The sequence below is a fragment of the Hippoglossus stenolepis genome, chromosome 3 (assembly GCF_022539355.2).
Source record: "Hippoglossus stenolepis isolate QCI-W04-F060 chromosome 3, HSTE1.2, whole genome shotgun sequence".
In the NCBI taxonomy this organism is placed as follows: Eukaryota; Metazoa; Chordata; class Actinopteri; order Pleuronectiformes; family Pleuronectidae; genus Hippoglossus; species Hippoglossus stenolepis.
Window position 1 is genome coordinate 9390382 of NC_061485.1, and position 27217 is coordinate 9417598.

General features: G+C 41.7%; 1 protein-coding gene across 1 annotated transcript in view; it reads right to left on the reverse strand.

Moving 5' to 3' along the window:
* The window catches only part of LOC118102254 (cadherin-22), a 144093-nt gene extending 119241 nt beyond the window's left edge, over nucleotides 1–24852 (reverse strand). The window contains exons 1-2 of the mRNA XM_035148318.2: nucleotides 24632–24852; nucleotides 8228–8327 (exon numbers count right to left, since the gene is read on the reverse strand). The gene's annotated coding sequence lies outside the window, so the exon portion shown is untranslated. The remainder of the gene's footprint in view (nucleotides 1–8227; nucleotides 8328–24631) is intronic.
* Between the last annotated feature and the right edge of the window lie 2365 nt (nucleotides 24853–27217).

The following is a 27217-nucleotide window of genomic DNA, read 5'->3' on the forward strand; positions in this document are numbered from 1 at the left end:
CCTTAGGCACTAAGCCCGATAATTGCCCCTGATGGCTGTTCCACCAGTATGTGAATTACGGCTGAAAAAGCATGGCGTATATTACCCGCTATATGAATGCGTGTCCAAATGGGTGAATGTGACGAGTCGATAAGACTAGAAAAACGCTCTATGAATGCAGTCCATTTACCATTTACTATTTGTGCTGATGGTGAAATGGAGCTCTTCAGCCTGGACTCAATGTGCTCTTAAAAGGGCTTGTATTGAAACCTGTGGCATTTTGTGGGTCGACAATGCATAAAGAGCAAAGACCCAAATCATTTTAATGTGTCATAGCCACTTCGTTGAGGTCCAGGCAGCAAAAGGTTGTGTAGGCGACAAACCCTACTAATGTCCTCTATATGGAAACACACTGTTTGAGAGTAATAGGCCTAACTTCACAAGAAACACAAAATGTCTAACGCCAACAAATATCTGTGCATGTCATCTCCAGTATGTTTGAGTGGTTAAGTTGCTAAATGGCTGGTTAAGCGTTGTCTGAGATATTCTGACAGTGTTTACATCAACCTTCACACTCACTTGGCTGCGTAAAGGACACACTACTCCCAGTGTTGGCAGGGGACATTGATATTGGTCAAACATGATTTGCTGCAGAATCTAAATGGACTGACTGGCTTACACTTAACTCCTGTTTATTACATAACAGCATATAAGTGATAGGTCTATTTTTGTGTTGTTTGAAGACCGAACATAAAATATCTTTAAGATTAGTTGCTTTAAAGTGTTAGCACTTGGTTAAAGTAAAACTGAGTTAAATTATTTGCTTTTTTGAGGTGGGTTGTTGTTTTAAAGTAGAGGTGAAAGAAATATCATGACAGCAAAATGTTTTTTTTGCGATAACATATAATAATTCAGAATAGAGCAACATGTCCTTGAGCTACAGCTTTCGGCTGCATGGTCTCAATCAGAGTGAAGCATCACAGTGAATATCAAGAAAAGGTTTATACAGTATGTTGTGCGTTCCATGAGAAATGGAAAAAAAAACACTAAAGTCAGTGAGCCTAGTTTGCGTGGACGTGCATGCAGCGATGAAAAAGAGGCTGTTTTGTGGTGAGCGAGCTACAAGCTAAGCTAATATGAAATCCAGTAAGGGAGAAGATTTTTTTGAAGGATTTTGTCTCCACTACAGAGCTGCTGGAACTGGACAAAGTCACATTCTTCCAAAGTCAGTTTGTCTCAAAGAAAAATACGAAATGAAAGACACTGAAGGACAAACGGAAGAAATCTCCAGGTATATATAGATATATATGAGTTATGTTTATTGTATAGCGTATTGCACTAATATGAAATCACTAAATGCTTTATGTTAATACAAAGATAACCTGTTAAATAACAATATTAAAAACACCATAGGCTAAAATCACAAGCAATCATTCAAACAATGAGAGGGACATAAAAAGGTACGAATTATGATCTATTATATATGTGTTTGTAAATTATATAGTTTGACCTGCATAAGTGTGAGAAACATTGAAATGGCCTTTGATTGGACGGGTTCCCCATCCCTGCTTTAAATACTGACAGCATAACTAACATGGTCTGTTTATTGACAATGCATTTATTATTTTTGAATACTAATGAAGAGGAACAAACAGCATTTCAGTTGGGATTGAGTCACTAAATCCTCTGGAATCCAACCGCGTAAATATTAAGTGTGTAAATAACTGATAATTGCATTTTCGAGGAAAACCTTGGTTGCCAGTATTTGCCAGAAGAGGCAGTGAAGCTGAGTCTGCAATATTCAACAGAGAGGCATTTATAAAAATCTAAGCAGTTGCATGAATATAAAGGTCACCGCACATGTGAACTTGCAATAATCTCTTGAAATGAGAAACTCACGAGCCTCGTTAAAAAAATTACAAGGGAAAGGAAGACGGACAGTGTTTTGTTTTGGTTTGTTCTCAGCTGTGTGTGAGAGTTAATTAGCTAAATGTATCCGCACCATTCCCTTGAATATGTCATGCATTTGGAAATATTTTTATTTAAATTATTGGGGTCGTTATTTTTGCTCACAGGCTGGAACTAAGTGTGTGTTCTTTTCACCTTGAGTCCGCCACTTGAAAACACTGGAGGACCGTGCACTGAGGGTTACGCAGTTGTCAAAACACACTATGTATTTAGACACCAGTAAACACTGCAGCGTTTTTTTTGGGGTCATTTGTCAAGAGCAATTGTGGAGAATAACATCAAACGGCAAAAACACTCTCAAGTTTATGCAAATTAACCACATGAGAATAAGGCAAGTGTTAATATCTTGAAGTCAGCTCGATGGAAAAACCAGCGCACGCACATGTATGCACAGTGACAAACACACTGTAACACACTGAGATGCGTGTTCGCAAATTATTTCACACCCGTGGTGATTTTAAAGAATTGGAGTGCTGTTCCTTTTGTCAGTCTGCCACTGTAAACTCGATCATCATGTCATTAGGCCTTTATAGACGAGCTGTTTCAGAAACAGAAGCCTATTCCCTTGCTCTCAGGAAAAGACCCCCACCCACACACACACACACACACTTTGCCTTCCCTGCTTTGTCTTGCCGGTTCAAGTCCAAGTCTCTCCCGCATCTTTCTTTTCAGGCTCGGCCAAGAGAGATTTTCGGAAACAGTGTGCAGAAGTGTTCTGTTATCTTTGCGGGGTCTGAAGATGCGTAATATTCTCACAAGGGTCCCTGTGATAGCTCTTTGCTTTGAGGAGCTATTAATGCCCTCTCTTACGCAGTGGTTTGTCAAATGCACTAATCTAAAGCTTGGCAACGGAGGGGAAGAGGTATGGGAGAGATGCTGCAGAAAACAGATAAAAATAAAATTAAAAAAAACATGCACTCTTTCTAACTGATAATACTTGGCCAAAGCAGAGATTTGAGCACCTGGCCACCACCACTGCAATCCTTTCTGCCTTGTTCTGTCCGTCTGCACGCTGACCTCTCCACAACAAAGCCAAAATTGCTCGAAAATACTTTCCCTGGTTCTCCGTGAGATAATTCCTCCCTCATCATGGCAATTTCACAGGTGGAATTGTGAACGGTCCATATCAAACATTACCCGGATCTGCTTGAAAAAGAGCCACGTTCCTTTCAAACCTTGATTGGTGCACTGATTGCTTTTACATTTCCTTTTTTCCTCGGGCCTTTTGTGTTGCAGTGTCTGCAGCATGCGTGCACAGAGAGCCTGTCAACACCTCGAGAAAAGTTTAAATTAAAGGCACTTTTTTTTTTTGGCTGTGTCTCGTTGAAACTTTGTAAACTGCAGCATGTTCAATAAAGCATATTTATTAGAAGCAACATAGCTAATGCAGTGACAAGCTCAATGAGGTGACACTGCAGAATTGATGAAACATTGAGTGCCTCTGGCGATCTTCCCAAGAAAATGTCTCGGAGAGTGCATGCTAAAAAGCTCACACATTTGCCAAGACAGGACGGACGAAAAAAGGACAAGTTCCCTGGACGAATCAAGTCCTTACTGCCTGGTGAATACAAAGCATTGACAAACTGTTACAGACTTATTAAAAACTAATAATAATACATTTTAAAGGAGACTTATTGGAGTTCAGAGTTAGACTTCACTTTCCTCATACTGTCCATTGCTGCAGCTCCTTTTTTCAGCCTCTGTCTGAAAAGCTCCCCCCTCCAGATAAAGCCCGGGATGCTCTGATTCGCCAGCTCGCCCACTCTGTTGTGTTTGGTCAAGAGCTCGCAGAACGTGTAGGGGCTGTCGGCCTCTGCTCTCGCTTTGCCCGGCTCTAGGGGGCATACCAAACAGGCTGCAAGGTATGTTTTATGAAAAAATTGCTATCTGGGATATCGTAACGTTATGATAACCCAGAAGAATCAGCCGGAGTACTGACGACCTGTTTCAGGAGCAGAGTTTTTCTGTGGGGGAGAGGAGCTCCTGTGCCGCGGCCTTTGATATTAAAAAAATTGTAGCCTCTACAAGTACACAAAGAAACCTATAAAAAACACAAGAGGAAAGAGAAACTGAAAAAAGCAATTGCTAAATTGTCATTCACTAAATAATTCAGAATTTCACAAGTAACTGCTAACTCCATGCAAACGCACCGCATCTGCAGCACCATGCGTCTTTGCTATTGATTGCCGTGTCAATTAATGTGGAAACAAGCTAACGATTATCTAATTAGCAAATTCAGGGAAATTTGACTTAGATTAGCGATGTTGCGAGATCAAAGAGAATGCTGCACTTTTGCTGAGGAGTTTGCAGCGGGAACGGGGAAGGCGCTGCCCATGGGATGTGTTGAGTTGAAGGAGATAAACACGCAACCCAAGAACTCTGCATCTCTGTGGGTAATTACAAGAGACTTCGGGGGCTCTTTGTCTCCGGAAAATGAGTTGTGCATCATGTACGAAGACGGCAAAGCGGTCTCTGCATTCATTACATTCCATATCAAAAGGAGAATAAATATAGGAATATTAATGCAGTTGCGCCACTGTTATGCTTTCCACTGATTTTATACAATTACTCAAGGAAAAGCAGACATGGACAAACATGCTGGTAATGACCTGTTACATTGAGGCAGAAGATATCAGGGGAGAATTTATCTTAAAGGCATTTGCTGGCAATGTTTTTTTTCTTCCATCTCAGTAACAAGAAGAGCAGGGAATTGAGTCAAAGACGATCGCTTCTCTTATGAGGTAGTTTGCTTTTGTTTCCCGAAGCCATGGAACCCCTTTACTGTTCATCATACATGAGATACAGGTTCAGAAAAACGTTAGACATAAGTTCTGTTCTCTTCATGACAGCCGTGAAGGTTTTCTCAGGTTTACTGTGATATTAGATATTATCCATCTCATCCCTAATGTTGGTTTGTGAAAAGCAATCAGTCCCTTGTTGGGTATTTAGTGCTTGGCTCCAATACAGTGTCACCTTTGGGCTCAGGGGCTGAATGGAGCTGTACTGCTAAACCTCCTGCATAGCAATGACACAGAGAGGGCACCAGTGAGGGTTCCCTGATTTCCCTTACAGCATCTTAACATCCACTCTCTGGGATTTTTTGATCCATCAGTGTAGTCACGGCGAACTCTTTACCAAACTACGCGTTCATACAGTATTTTAGCCTCGGAGCATCTCATTGGTTTGTATTATTCATGGACTTCTGTTCCTCTCCAGGTCTGACATTGAGAACTCTGATTCAGACATGAAAGGACGGGTCTACAGGGCTAATTTAAATCCAAATCAAGTTCATGTGAATGTACTGTATCTGCCCATTAAATGTTTCAGAGGTTGTTGTGCAATATGATACACTAAGAAGCGCGAGTGTTTTACATTAGTGGTCTTCATGTTTAGAACTTACCAGGAAAGCAAAAGAGACAGCTAGACAGAACGAAAGAAAGAAAGTGTGAGCGAGGGAGACTGATAAAGCAGCTACTGTGTCGACAGCTTTCAAGCAAGAGCCAGTGGAGTAAGAAGAGGGGCCGTTCTCTCTCTTCCTCTCACCCCTCCCTCCCTCCTTCCTGATCTGACCCTCACTATAACCCCTCCTCTCCCCACTCCCTCCCCTTTACCTGTGCCTCACATTTCCCAGGGGGCATTAAACTCACTGGCCCTGTTTGATTTAGGCAGGTCGGGTGTCAGTGTTCGCTACAAGCCCATGGTGAACCATGAATAATGGATCTGCCACGGGTCTGAGTCCCCCTGGGACTCCCAGCTGCCCCCTCCCCTCACTCCTGCTGTGACTGGAATAGTCAATGTCTCATTAACAACCAATGATTCATAAAGGCTCTCACGGCCAGGGAACAAGAAACAGGAAATGGGAAAGGGAGGTTGTTAATAGGGTGAAGATAATGGGTCCCAGTATATGCATTTTAGTTATATGTTTGTAATTATCAAAACAATTCCATAATTGATCCGTGTGAAGGCCATTAGACACAAGGCTTCATTGAAGGAGGCAAAGAAGAAACTTTCCCTCTCTCTTTTGGTAAACATCTGGATTCCATGCTTCAAACAATAACCACCAGAACAGCTGGTGTGTTTATTTACAAAGTACATTTCCAAGCTTTTTTGATGCAGACTCACTTTGAGAAAAAAAAGTGGTTACAAGAAGGATTTGAAGACTTCCAGCTTCACTGTTATCCAGGTCACGAAACTCAAAGTCCCGCCTCGAGCTTCAAAAGTCCTTGCCGCTTGTTTACATAATCTTTTTTTGCGTTCCTCAAAGTTTTGCAGTTTCCTTAACGAATTTGTGAGAACGCTGAATTTACATGGTATTGTTTAAATGTTATGATTTATGCTGATGTGACAGTTTCATCCGCACATAGAGCGTTGGTACCTCTGTGGGACAGAAAGCATCACAGCTGCTTTCTGTCCTTTTGTTCACAGCACGTTTCCTCTTCTTTTTCTTCCATCCCTGAGGTGTGATAAAAAACAACTTAAGCAGCTCCATCTTGATGCATCCACGTCTGAATTATAAGTAAGAACTTTGCGAATTTGTCATGCTTTGCCACAGCCTGCCAATGTGCACATGATTGCACTTTTACATCTAACAGAAAAATCTATGTAATTTCCTGATGCTGCATCTCCTCTTACAATGAAATAAGTAAACAAAGCATATTTCCATGCTACTGGTGTTATTACAGCAGCCATCTGGAGTACGCGCAACATATCAGCCCGGAGCAAAAACTTTGTGTTTGAAGAGAGCAAAACATATTTGAACTTGTTATATAGATTCTTTCACACTGTGTGAGGTTGACAATAAAAAAAAGAAACAGCAATGCAAGACTATCAGGCAGATTCCAGCGTCCATGAAACACATTCAAGTAAATGCACCACCTACTTATTATTGACTGACATGACTCTACAACACTTCCTCAAAGATCCAAACTTTCCCGACGGATTATCCTCAAAATCAACAGCATCGATCTTCTCATAGACAGGGATGTTTACTGCGGCGGTTTGAAAACTGTCTTCCACTGATCTGCCGCAGCTGCAGCAGCCTGCAGGTGACGTTGACTGTACACTTCACTTTGTCATTTCACCTTCAACTCCCCCGTCTCCCCTTTTTTCCCCTTGAGTGCCATCTTCAACTCTTATATGTTGAACCACGACCAGAGCGAACCAGCCGGGGACAGTTTCTCCATCACACAGCAGCTGTTGACTTCCTTTTCCCCCACGGCTGCTAAACAGGGGGACAGAAATCTATAATTCTAATTTGTCAATACGTGAGATGATTTTAACCACCGGCTGTGGTTGGCAGTTGTTATTCTCTTTGATATGCACCTGACTCCAGTTCAGTGTGTGCAAAGTAGAAGTTCAGACATACACAGTCCAATGCAAACACACACACACACACACACACACACACGAACAGAGCCCATCTGAAGTGTGATCAGTCCATAATTTCCACTACAGACAAACAAAATGACCCCAAGTAACTGTGGGGTTCTATCCGACTATAGTTGGCGAGCATATTCAAAGGGCTGTGACAGGTGCATGCACAGTTCTCATTCACGATGACAACCCAGTCACTGTGGACACCAAAACCTCTCAGACAACACAGAGACCCAGGTGCACACAAACACACACAGACACACACACAAACACACACATGCACAGTGTTTTGTTGTTTAGTTTTTTTCGTCATTCCTCTAAAGCAGACGTATAAACAATCTCGGGCACAAACACATGACAGAGCCGAGAATCCATTACTGAGACTTTATACAAAGCCCACAATGCCACATAATCCCTCATAAGTATGCAGGTAGGAGGGCAGAGACTCATATTGCTGGAACCTGTCTGTCAAATCCCATCCCCACCAGTAGCAGTGCAATGGAAGAGCACGGGGGATAATAGGCAAAAATGATGCCTCTTCACTTGAGAGTTTTCAGCTTGGGAACCATTCAAACAAATCCGCTCTCTTTGAAGTCCATGTAAGTCAGAGTAGGTGGCCAATGCAATTTTGTATTCGGTTGACTCAAGAGGGGGAATCATTTCTAATTCAACGTTTCGAGTGTTGAGACAAAAAGCATGGGTTGTTCCTAGGAGGCCCGAGAGCCCTGGTAGACAAAATGTCAGCGAGACCCAACTCACATCTCCCAACCATAATAAGTATTTTATAGCTGGTGATATCGCGCACACGGTCGAAGAGGAGCCAAAAGCATGAAAGACATCAAATCACACATGCTATAACACATATGACAACTTAATGCGTTCTTCGGCTTTCAATTACAGTACTTACAGATGGAAAGTCGAATGCTAGGCTGAATCATGATCAGATGTTCCAGCAGCTTAGGAGCATGTGAGGAGATTCATCAGGGGACGGCGGGTTATCTCTGCTCCTATAAACACAGAAGAAATGAAAACAGATCAGCAGGGTTGCAGCATCCATTCACAGTGGTTTGTTAATAACCGCCTCATAGATAGTATATCACTTTCGACATCAACGTCACATGTAAACTGGGAGGTTGTGACGGACAAGAAGAAAATGGCAGCCAGCACCTCGACTGTTTGTTTAGTCATTCAGTTGTCGAATGGTGGATTTATGTTTAAATTGGAAAAGCTGGTCAAGATTGGTCAAGCAGAATGAAAGTTGTTTTATTTTTTCTCTGGATGGCAGTCGTTGTAAACTTGACAGAAGTGACTCTATTCAAAACTGGGACAGTGCTGAACAATGAGCCGCGGTAGGATGGTGGATTCAGAGGGAGATTGCTGGACAGTCTGTATACGGCTGAATTACTGATAGACTTGACACACAAAGATGTAAACACAAACTCGGCAGCTAATGGACTGGAGGGCTGGATTGTAATCTCACCTTCCGCCCCTGCCTCCACAGTGTATCCCAACTGGCTGGATAAACAAACTGAGAAAGTGACTTGCGAGGTGTAAAATTAGCTGCCGCGAGATTGTGGCTGGCGCTAAAACTATGACCTGTCGTGAGAAATGAAGCCCAGACAGTTTATGCTTTAGGGGCCAAATGTCCTTATCGATACCGGCTAAAGGAGCTCCGGGCGTAATTGTCAGCTTTATCAGTTCTATTACAGGCCTTCTACAGCCATCAACCTCGGGCAATAAATAAACACAGGTACCGCAGAGGTTCAGCACAATACCCCATCTCACTTGATATATCTCTAATAAACAGAGCATCCCTCACAAAAAAAGAATTATGCTATCTATTCCCACGTCTTCTAGGGAGCAACGTCTCCCATATCAAAGCAATTACCCCTGGAGCCTGATACACGCCACTGTCAAAATCATCATTTATACTTCTAGAGGTTCAAGGTGGATTTCACTGTGATATTTGTTATAAATGATAAGTATTTATATGTATTTTCATAAGAAAATGAATAGGTGTATAAAGAGTCATGTGAAGTTAGTGGGATTTTCTTTCCTGAAACAGCAGCAATTTGTTTGCCCACTGTACGTGATGTTATTGTGTAATGTAAAGTTAGCATTGCTTAATTCAAACACAGCAACACACAAGAGATGTAGACACCTCAGAGAGCCACATGTGAGGGTTCTCTCTCTGTGAGATCTAGATTATTATTAAATTACAATATTTAAAACATTGATTAGAAGCAACAGTTTTGAGAGTAAGGGAAAGTTGTGTCAATGTTTAAAGTATTTATACATAAGAAAATAGCTGATAAAGATGAAGGGAGCAGCAATGACATTTGAAATGGCGGAGTTACTGTCAGTAATGGTAGAATATGTGAGGAGACATATTGTTTATCAAGTAGTCTTGTAATCATGATCTGGTGCCATCACCATCACGATCCACCACCAACAGCCAGTTTCATCAACCACATAACCAAGGTAATTTTGACACAACTCAAACCAACAGCATTAGGTTAGAGAAGAACGTGGGCAGTGGTCGACTGCTCTCTTATTCCTGTTGGCACTGGCTGCTGTCTTTGATTTGATTGACTGAGCTGAGCTAACAGCTGGTTGAAGGCTGCAGCCAACTGCTGTCTAGCTGGTGGCCGGTTACTCGACAGGCTTCCTGACATGAGGAGCTGAGGCTGATAAATAAAAACTTGTGTTTAGTTTCAGACCGTCTGTGATGAAGTTTCTCTCAAACTAAGCACTGAGTTTTGTTAATTTAAGTATTATTTTATTTTATGTCGTTAACAAGCCTAATACTAGCTGGTTATTTTAGCCGGTTCACAAAATTTCATACAAAATAAATCAACAGTTCACAGCAACATTATCTCTGCATATTTAATATGAGGATGCTGTATTTATTTATATATTTTTCACGTAAATATTATTCTAAAACAAATAGCCACAAAACCACAGTTACTTTTTTTGTATCACAGTTAATAAAAAGTTTGACTTGAGCAGGAGAATTGTATTTCTTTGTTAATATGTGGATATTTGCTGGCAACATAAGTATTTATATACTTTACCTTTACAACAATGATGTGTGAAATTTGTGGATGCCAATATTTTTTGTGCATTCCAATTTGTAGAGTGGATTTTATGTTGACTTACTGCAATGTTATTTTTATTTTTTTTTTGCATTTGCTCAGAAGCCTCCAAAGGTTGAGTTTTACTTTGAGTTTTTGTGCACAGGTGAATTCTGTTCCAGTGCCTTTTTCTGATGCGATAAAGAAAAAGTATTTCGGAGGACGAACCTATTTTGACATTGAGTGTCATTGCAGGAGCGAATTGTGAGGTGCAGAGTAAAAAGCTTAGAAACTGAGAGCAAAGTGATTGAAAGAAGAGGAGATGATGAAGTGAAGAGGACCACAGCGCCGATTAATATCATTTGCCGGTAAATCCAGGTTTCGCTGGTTTTTCCAATCATAGCTGAAGCTCGGAGCCAAAGCGACGCTGCGAACTGGGACGGCTTCGCAATCCCCGAGCTCAGAAGTATTGTTATGTCTCTTGGGTTTTATCTTACAAAGCCCATTATGCCGCAGAAACAAAGAGGAGGCACAGGCTCAGGACTGTAGTAACTCCAGTGTGCGCACGTGGATACACACACAACACACACCGCCACATGCACACGTAGCGGTTTTAATCTTTGCAAAGATATGTATTATCAGTACAAATCCCAGCGTGTCCCCGGATTACTGATATGTGAGCATGCAGCTGTGCACCATTAAAAACAGATGTGACATTTTCATATCATAAATTCTCCGAGACAGATGATGTGAGTAGCGCAAATTCAGCAATGTGTAAACAATACATAAAACACACACACAGACACTTGCACTACATAACCCGGTGAAGCTTGTAATTTCTCGTTGGGTGTTCAGTGAATTAAGCTGGTGCAGTCATAATCACTGGTGCTGTCAGAGGCATATGTACTTGCTAACTCAGACGAGAGCCCGGCCTCCCAAACTTCTGTTAAATGAGCACTCATGTTGCAATACAGATGCACGCACTGTGCACACGACTGCAGATTGTACTTCTGCTCCGCAATTAAGATTTAACTGCCAGGTTTTCCAAGCACCGCGGTGGTAGGAGTGTGTCTGATACTCGACTGAACTGGAACAGGACCACCATTCAGTTCAAGAGGCCAATACACACATTATTATTATTATTTTTATGCTTTATTATTATTGTCGTCATTATTATTATAAGTATTATCATCATTATATCATATCCTTATTATGATTATCACCATTATTATTATTATTATTATTATTATTATTATTATTATTATTATTATTACGCTGTAGGCTTTAATGTATCTGGTGTCTCCAAATCACCTTATATATAAACAGAGTGAGATGCCGAGCGCTGCATATGGAGCACTAAAGACTACTGAGGCTGTGTTAAGAGGGAATACATCCCTGCTCAAAATGACACAACCGCGGCGGCTGTTCAAAGATGTTTCAAAATCCGACTCCAGTGAATCTTCATCTAAAAGCCCAACTTATCTATGTTTTAGAGTCTAGTCAACATTTCTGTGTGAAAAGAGCCTCGGCCCACTGGAGAGGGGGAACTTTCCCGCACCATCTTGGCAGATCTGCTTTGTAACCTTACAAACTTTGTTGGCTGAGCCCCTGAGAGATTTAAGGGGGTTTTGCAGAATTGCAAATCTGGGAAAGGACATACCCTTGAGGCTGTCATGCAGTACATGATCCAATCTGATACTGATATTGGTTGTTTTTTTTTTTGGTCTATAACACCTGTTTGTTTTTATAGCTTCGACGAATCAAAGTGCTGTTACACAGTTTGGGTGACTGTGACCTTGACGCTCACATCGTCTTCGAGATTTTTCATTATTATTATTTTTTCAACCGGTTTAAAGTTGCACAGCTACACAGAGCAGTAAACCTGCGATCACATCACCTCTCATTATGATGACAAAACACACAATTTACCCTTTATCATGATAATATTTCAATATTCTTCTTATATTATTCTATTATTATTATTTGCAGGTTTGTAAAAAATAGAAACTTTAGATGAGGCAGAACTGGCTGCTCTGGTGGGAATGGATTTAGCTCCTCCAGTGTTGTAGCTACACTAGGAATTGAAATGTTCTTCCATTGAAAATTGGCTGCTTTGCATAGTTTCTGAATACAGCAGGAAGTCGTAAAACGAGCATTAATGGGGGAGATTAAGAATATATTAAACAGTTTAACAAACCCACACAAAAACACACATGCTCCATTTTTCTCAAGTGAACCCTCTCCTCTTCCTTTATTTTTTCAATGAACCCCCAAAAAAAAGGTTGGTTTAATTGATACATTAATTTACTGGGTTATTGCTGGTTTATTTTGTGCCGTCTTACTTCCCGATAAATATCAGACAGAAAAAAGAAACACCGGTGACACCAGATAAGCAATAATGGCATGAACTGTGTTCACATGACATAATTAAGTTTTTGAATGTTTGCAATTTGTGGAATTTCCTCCGAGGTGACATGATGAAGTGAATAGACGTTCATTTTATTTACGTCCTCAGTGTGGTAGGTGATAAACACAACATGTGGCAGAATGACACAGCAGCTGTAGCTACTGCAGCATCTCCTCCTACAAGAAGACGGGACGGATTTGGCAGTTTGCTCGCAGATGTTTTTAACTGTAGACAGTAGACATCGTCATAATTTGATAAGTGGTCCGAACATAAATAAAAAGTTTAAAAAAAGAAAATTTAGCAAACTAATTAGAGCAGGGCACATTATCTTTTGAACCTATTGATTGGGCTTGCATATAGTTGTGGCACTGACACAATATGTCAGTGTCTGTAAAATGATAGATGATGGTACCATTTGACCAATATGTGTGGTTGCACCCTGAATAATGGTAGAAATACAGAATCTGGCCAAATCCAAACCTTCCTCAGACACAGATTTGGCTTGGTTTCCACATATATATATATTTTTTTTTATAAGCACTAATACAGTTACTCAGATTCTGAACTGGTTGCTATAGTTACAGTTCTAGACCAATGATAATTTTGAAATAATGATATTGGCATTAAATTGCCGTGTGTGCAGAGATTTTTTTTTCTTGAGAGCATGTAAACATATAAAGCAGGTCTGACTTTCAACGTTTTTTTAGTATGGAAAGTAAGAAATAGGAGGTGACCTGCAGTGGTTGAATGGAAGAAAAAATGATGGGCCACACGCTCTCGCCAGGGTTTAAATTGGACAGTGGAATAAACGTTAATATGTCATCACTGTGACTCAACATGGCACCTCAGTGGTCATTAAGCAGACAAATGATGGTCCGGGCTCAGCAGAGCTGGAAGTGTTGCATGTTGTTGCAGGAGACCAAAAGAACGGAGAGAAAGCAGCAGAGGCATCCTGTGTCCATCCATTTTCTAAAGAGGTTACACTGTCCAGGGTTTGTGGTGCTGGAGCGAAACCCAGGATGCATTAGTGCATTCACATGGAGAGAATATGCAAACGCCACACAGAAAAGAAAAAGGCTTAATGAAACTCATCCTGATGTTCTAACATGTGAGTCACTGGAAAGAGCAGAGAGAAACAAAGAGGGGAGAGAGGCACCACAGCAGAACATTTACAAAGCAACTCTGAGATGAGATGGAGAGTGATTTAGAGAACGAACTCAAAGACAGGCAGGAGACAAGGAAAAGGTCATCTCACACTGATCAGCCACAGAATTAAAACATGTGGTTGATCAGAGTATGATCCTAAGAAGAAAAAAAAATCAAACATTTCAAATGCTGTTTGTGAATATTTTTCCTCGACGGTCCCCCGTGTACGGAGGCTTGAGACGTCCTGGAGCTGCCGCGGGTTCGTTCCCCCGACCTGGCACTTTGCTGCATGTCTCCCCCACTCACTGTCCCATCAATAAAAGAGGCTTAATGCCCAAAACCTGACCCAAATGCAGAATGTTCCATATCATGCATCATTTTCCATTAATTCAATTCAATTTAATTTGGGTGACATTTCAGCCAGCCCGTGTTATTCTGATTTTAAGAGTCCCTCTGGACACCAGACATTCACAGCACACTTAGACCACTGAGATACCGCTGAATAAGTGATGCTTGAGTCTTATGCAAGTTTCTTATTGTCTGCTTCCAAGGGAGCCATGAGGATTATTTTAAAGTTTCATGACTTCCTAACAATACAGATTATTATGCCCTCGTGGGTCCATGTCTGGGGCTTACTGTAAAATTATGTTCCATTATGAGGTTATTGAGGAGATTATGTTTTTTTCCTATTGAAAAGAAAAATGAGCTATAGCATTAGGAGCAATTTGTCTGGGTTGTCGCGCTGAAGGCTCAGTTGTCCGGGACAGACAGGTCAATAGATGGATGCCTGACCGTAATCTGTGATGCTGGGTGATCACTCAACCAGGCTGATCTCACTGAATGTTGCTATCATCAGAGAGAAGCCGGAGGGGTAGCAGCAGACTAAAGAGATCAATAAATAATTATTCAAAGGCATTATATTGATGACCTTTGAGATTTATTTGCATGTTTATGCCTTTTAAAAGGCAGTAAATAGTATTTGTTTGAAGCAAAGTAAGTTTCGAGTTGAAACTAGCCGGCCAGTGCATGTTTGAGCTTCACATTTTTTCACCCAAGTACGAAATGTTTTCACAAGGGAAGAAACTTTTGAATCTTTCAGTATGGAGGCAAGTTGTATTACTCTGAATGTGTATGATGTCTCAGAGTGTATCTGTGTGCACGCTCAGGCACTTATCTATGTGTGTGTGTGAGTGTGTGTCTGAGTCTCTGTGTGTGTGTACGTGTTTGCGTTTCTCTTTTCTGAGCGTGTGTAAACATGCTTTACCCAGCAAAAGCTAATACCATTAGTAAGACTGTACATCTATCCCCGAGAGTGTGTTCTCAATACATAATTCAGCAAACACATAAAAACTTAAGAATTTGGATCCTTTTTGGTGTTTGTTTGTGTGCTGGTGGGTGGCAGTAAGAGGAAAGAGCATCAAGCAGGATTTTATTAAGAACATCGTACCAATGCACTCATCTAAACTATCATCCAGCCATTCCCCACAGAGGAAAATTCCACTGCACAATCAAACTTGTCATTTTTTGTATCACAATATACTTTATATACATTTTCTGCAACAGCTCAATATCACTTTAACCACAATTATTAAAGCATATATTTTTCCATTTTTCCCCTGCAAGGTGCCAACAGCATCACATTGGGAAACAACTTCGTCCCAGGCCCAAGGAGTCCCTAAAAGGGCGGTAATAAGAGTTATTACTTTGTCTGGAGGAAGTGATATCCATGCAGGCTGGAGACACGTTTCTCCAAGCTGCCATTTACCCACACACCTGCTGTTCCCTGTCAGTTCAGATGCAGGGCAAATGCTATAGATTACAACAGAGAAGGAGTTAGACTTCAACTCCATGCAAATGCTTATTTGTTGCCAGTGCTACTGATGACCTAAAAGCTGCAAAGCAGAAAGGAGACAAGATGTTCGACTGCAGTCCGTGAAACAAGAAACGTTGCTTGGGGGAAATAAATATTCTACTGTATCTGACACTATATAATACTCCCTATAACACTGAAAGGAACCATAATAAACTCATATTCAGGTTCGGATTTTTAATTACTTTAAAAGTTTTGATTTTGCATAGAGCGATTCAACGGCCACAGGATAAAAATCTGGCCAGAGAGAGAAGAGAAGAGAAGAGAAGAGAAGAGAAGAGAAGAGAAGAGAAGAGAAGAGAAGAGAGGAGAAGAGAATGAGCGAGAGCAAGAGCAAGAGCAAGAGCAAGAGCAAGAGCAAGAGAGACAGACCAAGACCAGGACAAAGAAAAGTAGCCAAAGCCTGTATTTGCCTTTTGCAGGACCCAACTGTCTGATGCTGGATTGTTTTCACTGGACATCAAATGAAAAGCTTTGGATGGTAATTCTGACCAATGCACAAATTGTTTATTGATGTCTCGTCATGCATCCGTTGTCTTATTCACTTAATCCTGCTCTGGGTCACACGGTGCTGGAACCTGTCCCAGCGTAGATTGTGCAGAAGGCAGGAAGGAAAATGCGCTTGACAAGTTGCCAGTTCACAGATGGACTCACACAGATAGACGCTCACTTGCTCTCACATTCACATTTAAGGACGATCTGCAGTCTCCAGTCCACCTATAACATGCGTGAATGGGAACTGTAGCAGGGAACTGGGACAGCTGCAGGAAACCAATGAGTGCGGATCCCTGTTGCTCTAAGCACCAGTTGTAACTACTGAGCCACAGTGATGCTCTTTTGTGACGCATTATATATTCAAACACGGCTTTAAATCTACAGAAAATGCTTAATTTACTCACATTCATTTGTTAAACTACGAACTAGTCTATTTTTCACCACAAAGGTAAAATATCTGGCCACTTTATCTCCTGACAATTATTTCGTTTTTTTGACTTACAGAAAAAGATTAAGACATTCGAGAGGCTTGTTTTTAATAATCCAGCATTTCATGGTCTAGTTTCCAGGCAAACTAAATGATAGAGAGATTTTCTCTTTCTTTCATGGCGGTACCTGAATCACTCTGCGAGTCTTTGAAGCTGACAGCACATCATAAATCTCATTTCAGGGACACTCGTTGTCAATGAGCATCTTCAGCCTGGAAAAATGTCACCTTATACTGCCAGTAGATAATCGGAGATGAGACAAGAGCTGAAAAAACACGAGCTTCCCCTGTCAAACAGAATGAAACTCATATTTACTGGCATTACAGTCACTCGCCGAGCGGAGAATAAAATTAACTACTACTGAATGTAGAGTGTTTACTTATTAAAATGACCCCAAAGCCTCCTCTCACACTGGGTCGCATGCATAAATCTGAGAAGAGCAAACAAAACAATATGATAATAACTTATTATTTTTCCCATCACCTCTAATCCTTTGTTCATTTCAATCTCCTCGCGTACAGGAAAAAAAAATCCCTTTGTATCAGTGCACAAGTGTGTGTGTGTGTGTGTGTGTGTGTGTGTGTGTGTGTGTGTGTGTGTGTGTCCATGTGTGCGTGAGCATGTAAAGTATGTGTGCTGTGATTCACTGTGTTTGTGTGTCTCGGCGCACATCAAATATTTCAGCTTCAAAAATGTGGATGACTTTCCCTACCTTGGCAGCCTTCATCCCTCCAAAAGCCGACACTGATGCAGAAATACACCACCGCATAAGCTCTGCCAGTGGGGCTACGCCAAACTCCGAGGAAGAATCTTTGTGAACCGTGACATCCAGGTGAAGAACTGCCTGTTTACAAGTCAGTTGTTCTTCCCACTCCAGTGCAGGAGGCACAAACCAAGACCAGCTGACTAGCTACAGAAGGCAGACTGACTACCTGGGTCCCATCGGCAGAGATGCCTCCAGGAAATCATGCACATTATGTAGAAAAGACAGAGGAACAAACAGAAAACAGCACACTAGGAGAACTGAGCATGAAGTATGCTTCTTCACCTATCAACGATGATCAGAGTATCATTAAACAATACCAAAAAAAACCACCTAATATACTGCCTGTTCATTTATATGTTACCATCGTAAGAGTGAAGGCAACTAAAATCACAATGCCTTTGATGTTGTCAAGATCCCGAATGTCCAGACTAAAAACAATTTGTTATGTTCGTATGCTGTCAACCTAGATATCATTTCTTTTTTTTATTTCAATTTCACCCTTTAAAATTTACTTCCATATGTCGGCAATTACATTAGTCTGCTGAAAGGCCTCTCCTCCAGATCACTGACTGTCCTTTGATTTTTTCACTTACTGTACATTTGAAGGCATGAATTCAGATTTTGTTTGAACTCTCCATTCGATATCACTCATTTGGCTTCAAATGGCATGGCTGATTACACATCAACCAGTTCCACTGCATCACAAGGACAGATGAACTCAACAGCTGTCTGCAGCTTGTTATTGTCCATGTTCTCCTCTTGCTATTGGTACTTTGTTGTTTTTGTTGCACTGGGAATTGCAGCATCATGGTGCCTAAAACATTTAGAAAATTGGAATCTATCTGTGTGACGCAGATATTTGGTGGAAAAAATAGGAAAAACCTTTGAGCGGCTTTCAAATGTAAATATATAATCATCAAAGCACTGATGTGATGCAGCAGACGAGCAAAAAAGAATATGGTGGGCATTTGTAGTGTCGGCATGAATGAACTGTCCAACCAAAACATCATGGACCAATGACATGACTCTTATTATGCTTCTTTACACTGTTGTTTTTTGACACAGAGTAAAATGACTACAAATCCATGTAGTTGTTTTATGTTTTTTGTATATATATTACATTTAAATTAGTGAATTAAAATGAGCTGGAGCAGCTTGTTATTAGCTTAGTTTAAAGAAGAAGAGTAAAACAGCTCGCCTAGCTAACTACTCCAGGTCAAAGCCCCACCTGCTCCATGTTAAAGGATGGGACATGGGCCAAACTAAAACGTCAAACTACATGTCCAGTACATTTTTTATACATAGTTCGTATCATAATGTTCAGGTGGTCTTTTTGTTGTTGAAAATTTTGTTTCAATAATATTTGCGCAAGATAGCAGGCTTCTTATCCAGGAGGTTTTGGCTTCATTTCTGGGTAGTGGGAGGAAGTGGAGACTCTTTTTCCATCTTTATATACAGTCTATGGTTCTATAACTCTTTGTAAACCACAACTTGTGTCGCTAAAATAGGCTAAGGTAAGAGTCTTTCAGCAGGCTATAGCTTAAAATCTAGCACAAAGACCTGATGTTATAAATCACGGTGCTATTTCACAAAAACTCGTCTTTATAACTTGAATTACTGTTGATAACCGACGACCGTGATGATGACACTGTAAACTGCGTCTCCTAGGACAAGTGGTCGCTACCTTCCAACTCAGCCTCTCAGCCGTTTAATCTCCGACACAGCTGCAACAATGGCAAAAAGAGCTCTGTATTCGTAGCCTGTTTCATCACAAGAAAAAGCATTAGAAAGAACCAGCAGAGTCTCCTCAGAAAAAGCCACACTGTTTGAAAATTGTTTGATCAAAGTGTTGCCTGCAACCCTCTCCTTGAAATCAGGTGCAAACAGGTCTGGAAAATCAACCGTGGAGTCTGTCCACAGCCCTGAGCTCTTCTGTCTCCTCCCACCTGGCGACTCCATCACAGAGCTTAGGAGTGCTTGATGCAGTCCCTGCCCAGAGGGGGTAATGAAGTGACTAAGGGCTGACCGTCCCTGACCGGCGACAAGACAGCAGGAGTGAGCAGTGAGGAGTGTGACTGTGAAAATGTGTGAGAGAGTGAGAGCGTGCGTGTGTGTGTGTGTGTGTGTGTGTGTGTGTGTGTGTGTGTGTGTGTGTGTGTGTATGTGTGTGTACCAAGTTTGCTGAGAATGAACCAGGCACCTAACCACGGGTCCAGATCAGTTAGTTGGCCTAATCGCTCCCCTCTGTCGGCCATAAAGATCCTCTGGTTTACCCCTGTATCTGTCATCTTTATTGCCACACTACTGCCATCTGTCAGCCTCTCTCTCTCTCTCTCTCCATCGCTCTCTCTCTCTCTCCCTCTGTCTATCCAAGCCATCTCTCCGTTAACACTACGTTTATGCTCCAGCTTGGTAAACGGTAATCAATGTCTCACAACGGAGGACTGCTTCATCTAAACGATCTTTCAGGAGGTGTGTGTGTGTGTGTGTGTGTGTGTGTGTGTGTGTGTGTGTGTGTGTGTGTGTGTGTGTGTGTGTGTGCGTGTGCTTTTGTGCAGATGTCTTTGTGAGGACCATTTATACAACCTACAGAGTGAGGACACCCGGGCAAAGTGAGGACATTTTTGGCCGGTCCTAACTTTCTGACCCACCTTTAATGGACTGTTTGGGGGTTAAGACTTGATTCCAGGTTTAGAAATAGGTTTGGGTTTGGGTTAGGGTTAGGGTTAGGGTTAGGGTTAGGCATTATGCCAATGAGTGTCCTCACTAAGACAGAAGTACAAACGTGTGTGTGTGTTTGAGTCAAAAAGAAAGACAAAGGGCAAAAAGCAGAGACGGATCAAAGGATAAAACTTTGACTCTTTGTACTGTGGATGTGCATGATCTGTCTGTTAAATGATTAAAAACTGCTAATACTCATTACTTAAACTATCATTTTGTATTAATGCGCAACGTCGGTCATCTAGTGCAGACGACGACCTCCCTCCCCGCACTAATGCCTGCATGTTGTGAACAGGGTTGTCAAAATAACACATTAAGTTTGATTAATTAATCACAGTAAATAATGTGTCAAAAAAGGTAAACACAGATTAATCACACTCTGCGATGCCCCCTGAACCCTAAAGGGATTGAAACGATTCTTCATAGTGCGTCATCTACCTGCTTCAAGTGTTCTGGTTTGGCAAACTTTTCATTCATTTAAGAAAATTGATCTTTTTGTTCCAGCCTCAGACAAAAACCTAATATTTCCAGCAGGAACATCTCACACAGTTTCACGGCTGAAACTGAACGGAAACCATGAAGCTTAAACCCTGCAGGGACAGATGCACCGCTGGAATTGCAGCACCACAGAACTTACATGTAAAATATGTGATTAATTTAGATAAATTAATCAGAAAGCATGATATTAATTAGATTATATCAATTAATCACTTGATACCCCAGCTGTAAACCAGCAAGCTGAGAGGTGGGGCAGGTGAGGTCTCAAAAAACCAGTGGGGTTTGGCAGTACTTTGATCCAGAAGATAGAAATAATATCTTTATTTTATTCATATTTTGCACATAACACAGCTTGGCAAATTTCTTGTAAACCTACTTGGCAATAAACCCTGATTCTGATTTTGAAAAATAGGGTTGTATACAGAGATTTAACTGACATATAACCACACAACCTTGTGTTATTTACATGTTTTGTACAATAAAACATGTCATGGAAGTCACCCACTAGTGCCAAACATTTCACAGGCATTTAAATTATGATTTGATTATTGAAGAATACGATTAATGAGTCTAAACGGCTCTTAAAGGTTCAGTGTGTAGAATTTAGTGGCATCTACAGGTGAAGTTGCATGTAGCAGTGTTTAGTCTTGGCTACTGTACTAAACATGGCGGCCCCTGTAGAGTGGAACTGCTCGGATGTAAATATAAACTATTTAAATATAAAGGGCCCATTCTAGGGTAAAGAAAACAACAACTCGTACAATGTAGATGAAACACACTAGTAAAAACATCACTAGGATTATTGTATGTTCAATTTCTGCCAATAGATCCCTTTCACCTAAATATTACACAATGAACCTTTGAATACATTAAACAACAATTAACCTTATAGATGAAATCATGCTCATTATTTACTGTCTTTAAATGTACGTTAAATCAAATGTATGTAAATTCATCTGTATTAAAATTGTATATGCAGCTACAATTATTTATCCGTGCATCCGTGGTTTGTGTGGCTGTGTGTGTGTCTGTGTGTGTTTGTGTATGTTTGTTGAAAAACGTGTGAAAATGCCTGCCTGCGAATTGGCACTGACTCCAGAAGCCCACAGTAATGCATTCACTTTTGGTACATAAATCACAATCAGCCCATTCTGCCATCTGGGTTACTGCTACATGGCCCTTGTAATGTACACGCTGGTTGGACCACCAGCTGAATAAATGAGCAGTCCAGGACACAAAGCAGAAACATGTCTGTAATGGACAGTAAGGTGGGAAATGTATTCCCACTCACTTTTTGTTCCTCCTTGCAGAGAGAAAAAAGTTTCATATTCTCGATATCACTTGCAGATATATGTGCACATGGAGCATGTGTATCACTGCAAATGTGTCAATCAGCTGATCTTATAACATGGCTATAAAGCCTTGTAACATAATAAAGTGCGATGGTAGGAAAGCAGACAAAAGATGGGTTTGGTAAATAGAGAAGTAATTTGACATGAATAAAACCACAGACATTTAGAGCCTCTGGACGATGGTGCAGACATGTGACTGGATGTGGTCAAATTGTAGCACGGCATAGATCCTGATCACATCATGATTTATGTTTAAATAACGACTGAATACTTGTTACCGCAAAAAAAACATGACTTGCTTTTTGAAAATCATTATTACATGTATTGCAGTGTTTATAAGCATACAAATAAAGAGAAGAACAGTTAATTCTTGGGGAGACTTCAAATTAATTCTGCCCTCCATTTGCCTCAAGTTTTTGCTGATGTCTACACCGACCAATTTTCATCCTGCAAAATCAATTTTCCCAACCCAGGGTCATTAAAGGTCACGGCCCTCACCAGAGGTCCTGCCTCTTTGACCGATTCCTGTTCAGATCGGCATCTAATTGGAAAATTAAAGTCATTGATTGGCTATTGGGACAAGAGGCATTTCTCTCACTTTCGCAAACACCAATTAGCTCAGGATGAATCGTAAACTGAGGCATGCCAGCAGTCTCAGCTACACGCACACACACACACACACACACACACACAGCTATCATATACTCACACACGTGCACGGACACGTCAATACGCACGATCAACAAGATCAAACATCCTACAGGAGTAAACTTGAGCATTTCTAACCTCAGCCAAGGTCACTCAGTAATATCCAAGCTTAAAGTGTACTGTAACCTCCCGGTCACAAATCATATTCTGGTAATATGAAGCCTGCACACACACAACCACACACACAGACACACACACAAGTCGTCCTGTTGCGAATAGGTTGTATTTCATCTGGATTCCACAGAGATGAAGGGTCTGCCGCCCAACAAAACAAATATTGCGTTGGAATGGAAAGAATTTGATAAATCTCGTAGTTGCGATGTACGTGTGACAGTGCATGTGTCTACGAGGTTATATACGGGAAAATAAAAACACAGCCCGATGGAGCTTCTTCTATAATAAGACCAGGAGCCACTATTCGTCTGTCTCATCAATGGCGGTTTCATGAGCCGCACAAATGCCAGATGGTATTTGAGTAAATCTAAATGTCACATCGACAAATGATTTGGGTAGTTGAGAGAAATCGTGGGCAACAGAGCACAATGAAAAGGGTTGTGAGGGAGAAGCAGCCGGCAAAGAAACAGAAACTGCTGAGAAATGCACATAATTTGGATCTCGTCCAGCAAAAATGTGTTAAAACAAACAGACTCGAAATATCTGTGGATGCTAATTTGGTCTGTGAATATCCATCAGATTAAAAAAAGGATAAGAATATTAAATACATGTGACTAAAACCTACAGTAATCTGTGTTAATGTGAACACGTTCTGAGCAGAGATCGACATAATTAAAAAAAAGACACGACGGCTATTTGCACCACATATTCTCTGTAATGACACTTTTAACGGGGTTTTTTTTTTTAATCTACAACTACTGAATCTGTCAAGGGATTATCATCACTAATCCGGATACACACGGAATCCAATGTGGTATTGTTCCCAGATATAAAAACAGTTCGGACGGCAGCGTGCTCTTAAGTCTGCATTCAGTCATTCAGCAGCTTCAGAGCACAGTGGCACACGTCCAACTTCCAAAATGCATCCTGCTGGCGCATCAAGTGGCCGCAGTGCTCGCAGACGCATCCCACAGTGCAGGAGATGCCTTCAATCACTTTACACCCGTGTAATTCCATTTAGGAAAGTAGGCGCTGCTGCTGCTGCTATTACACATGTTTATACACACACGTTTACACGCGTTGCTACTCTTGATCACATGAAAATGCTTTAAATGTGCAAAGACATGCGTGCGCACGCGTGCTGCACAATCATACAGAGGAGAGCTGATGGAAATGTTGCAACAGTAAAAAAAATGATATACATGTATAAACGTGCAGCCACAGTGTGTGTGTGTGTGTGTGTGTGTGTGTGTGTGTGTGTGCGTGCGCGTGTGTGTGTGAGACCAGTGTGATACTTCACTGTGTCCTGCAACTAAACGGTTTAACGTCTCCAGCACAACGCGTATCATCCACCACGCTGCAGTTAATTGTGTGACAAGTGGCAACAAGTTCGGTGGTGGTGCCATGAAGTGAGGCTGAGGAGGGTTCGGTACAAGCAGAACCATTCCGTCTCCTCATGCACGTACACGCACGCACAATACTAGCGCACCAAAAAAAAAAAACCTCCGTGTGTGCATTCATGCAATTTCCCTCTAATGCACTACCCACTGAAGTCCCACGGTGCCGTGTCGCCGGGCAGTGTGCACGTCCGGTGGAGTTGCACGCTCTGAGGCCACGCCGCTGCACGGTGCAACTTTCTCCTTTCATTAAAACAGCCCCTCCGAAGTCTTACCTTTCTTATCCTGCGAGGGAAACCGATGCCTCAGGCGTGACAAGTTGCTGAGGGGGATGCGGGGACGCGTGCCCAAGTTGCCGCTTCTCCCCCGGAATGAAATGTATAGGATCCTCGGTGTGATGGAAATCACAGGGACGGACGCTCCGTGCGCCTCGTCTGCCACCGCGCTGCGCGTCTGGAGGCTCCGAGGAGAGGAGAGGAGCGCATGAGGGAGAGGGGACGGCCAACCGGAGCCGCGTACTCGGCACGGCGCGGAGTGGAAAGCCCCTGGTGGTGATGGAGGGAACCTACAGGGGAGAGAGAGAGAGAGAGAGAGAGAGAGAGAGAGAATATGTGTGTGCCTGCATGAAAGAGATGTGTTAATGGACTCTTCACCTAAAGCCTCAGGATTTTGGCATAAAGTCATGAGCACTGTGTATTTGTCCATTACACAAAGATAGTTTATTCATCTATATATATTCTGACAGAAAAAAAGCAACCAAGGGCTGAAACATCAACTGATTCCATAACTTTCAGAGCTCAAGCGTCTGCAGCATGGACCTGGAAGTTGTCTGCTTTGTTTTCTAATTCTATTTCGTTACTCCCCCTCATTCTCCACCTCCTCACCTAATTGAAAAGTCTGTCTAGATTCTCCTCTTTAAATTATGACACAAAAGAGCCCTTTGTGGGTTTCAGCTGAAATCCAGCACCTGCCCGAGTGGAAGGAAACAAGAGCTAAAGGAAATGAAGAAACACATTCAGCACAATGGACTGTGATCATGGCCGTGCTTGGTATTCAGATGAATTTTCTTTGGACAATCGAGAGGGTGAAAATATCAAGTGCGCCTGCTTCTTTGAAGTGGCTCACCTGCTAATCAGTGTGTGTGTGTGAGTGTGTGTGTGTGTGTGCCTGAGAAATACGTGGGGACAAGATTGTGACAAAGGGAGAGGAGAAGCGATGGAGGGAGGCTTTTTGGCTGCACGTTACACACAAGCAGCTGGAGTCTCTCCGAGGCTCAGTAAGCAAGGTTGGGAGGGGTGTTAGGAAGCTGATGTACCAACAAGGATTTTAAAAGCCACTGTTCACAGAGCGCTGAGCTGCTAAGGGGATGAGGGAGACCCAGCGAGAGAGAGAGAGAGAGAGAGAGAGAGAGAGAGAGAGAGGGTGGAACGGGGGAGTTGCAGAGAAAGTGAGAAATAAATACTTGGTCTCATTTGAATCCCAAATCCAGGGCTTTATGACGGACAGGTAGCAAATCAATAACTTAACATGTGGACCCACAGGCAAAACACTGCACGTAGGATCTGTACGACACGAGCAGAGACGATCCTGTAAGCATGAACATTATTTTTCATCACCTTGCCACTTAGCAAGCCCCCCAGCACAATGTCCGCTGTGTTGATACTGAATCGTCAGTTCTATCCTGTCATCACAGTTTTCCCCTCATTATTGATGCATTTTGGCCTTTTTTGATTTATTCCCCCCCGGTTGACATGATTAATAAGTAAAGTACTGAATTAATTTGACGAACACAGTCAAACAAAGGTTTTGTCGCGTAATCAACTTTTCAAACAGCTCAACCTTTCCGTCGTGCCTCCGCGTACTCGCTGTGCCTGGTCATTTTACATAGCCGCCTCTTGGGGGTGGGGGGGGAGGAAGTGCTGACTAAGGGCACGTCTGTTTAATATTACATTTTTCTTCAGCGGCGAGGTGTTGAAACACTGCCCGTGCCCATCACTCAAGCCCATAATGGGAACCGGAGACCAGCAGCTACAAACATAAATATGTGTGGGAATAGTACTGTAAGACACGACCAGCAACAGATCAATACAGGCCAGGGAGAGGGTGGGAAAGAGAGCGAGATGAAGGACGGTGGGTAAAAGGTCTTTAGGTTGTAATGGTGGAGTTAGCAGGACTCTTCACCTACATACTCTCTCTCACATGTGTAAACTGACTGTGAAGGAATCAGTCTCATGTAACTGACGCAATCTGTTCTCTCCCAGTAAAGGCACGTTCTCCTGAGATGAGACCAAACTGAAATATCTCTAAACATTTCACACAAAACTGGAAATAATCTGAAAGTTAGAGGATTCAAAAATACAATTAGTTGAATTGTGCAACATGAAGATGAAGTATTGCAAAACTCAGGGTTAGGAATGACATTCAATTCAGAAAATCTGAAGCCTTGACCATTAACTTCTTTGCACTGAATTTCATATTATCGTGAGTTGTTTCCTTCCGCAGAATTATGTGTTCAGATGACACATATTGATTTGATCTACTCACCTGTAATAACTAAGGCTCTGCTTCAAGTTTCCATCATTGCTTACTTAGCATTGATATTGAAAAAACTACATTAGAGCCAAATAAAAGCGTCCGAAAAACACATTGCTATTGTTATTGCAAGAAGGAACTTTCTGTCTTTCTTTCAATCATTGCCTGAATAATGCATCCGCAGAGGGCAGATCATAAAAACTCTGAAACACGGTTTCACTTGTATTAGAAGCAATATCAGGCAGAGGTGACCACACCATTAGAACATCTATATATTAAGCTTACTTACCTGAGAAATAAGGAAAGTCAACTTAATTTTAGATACAGAA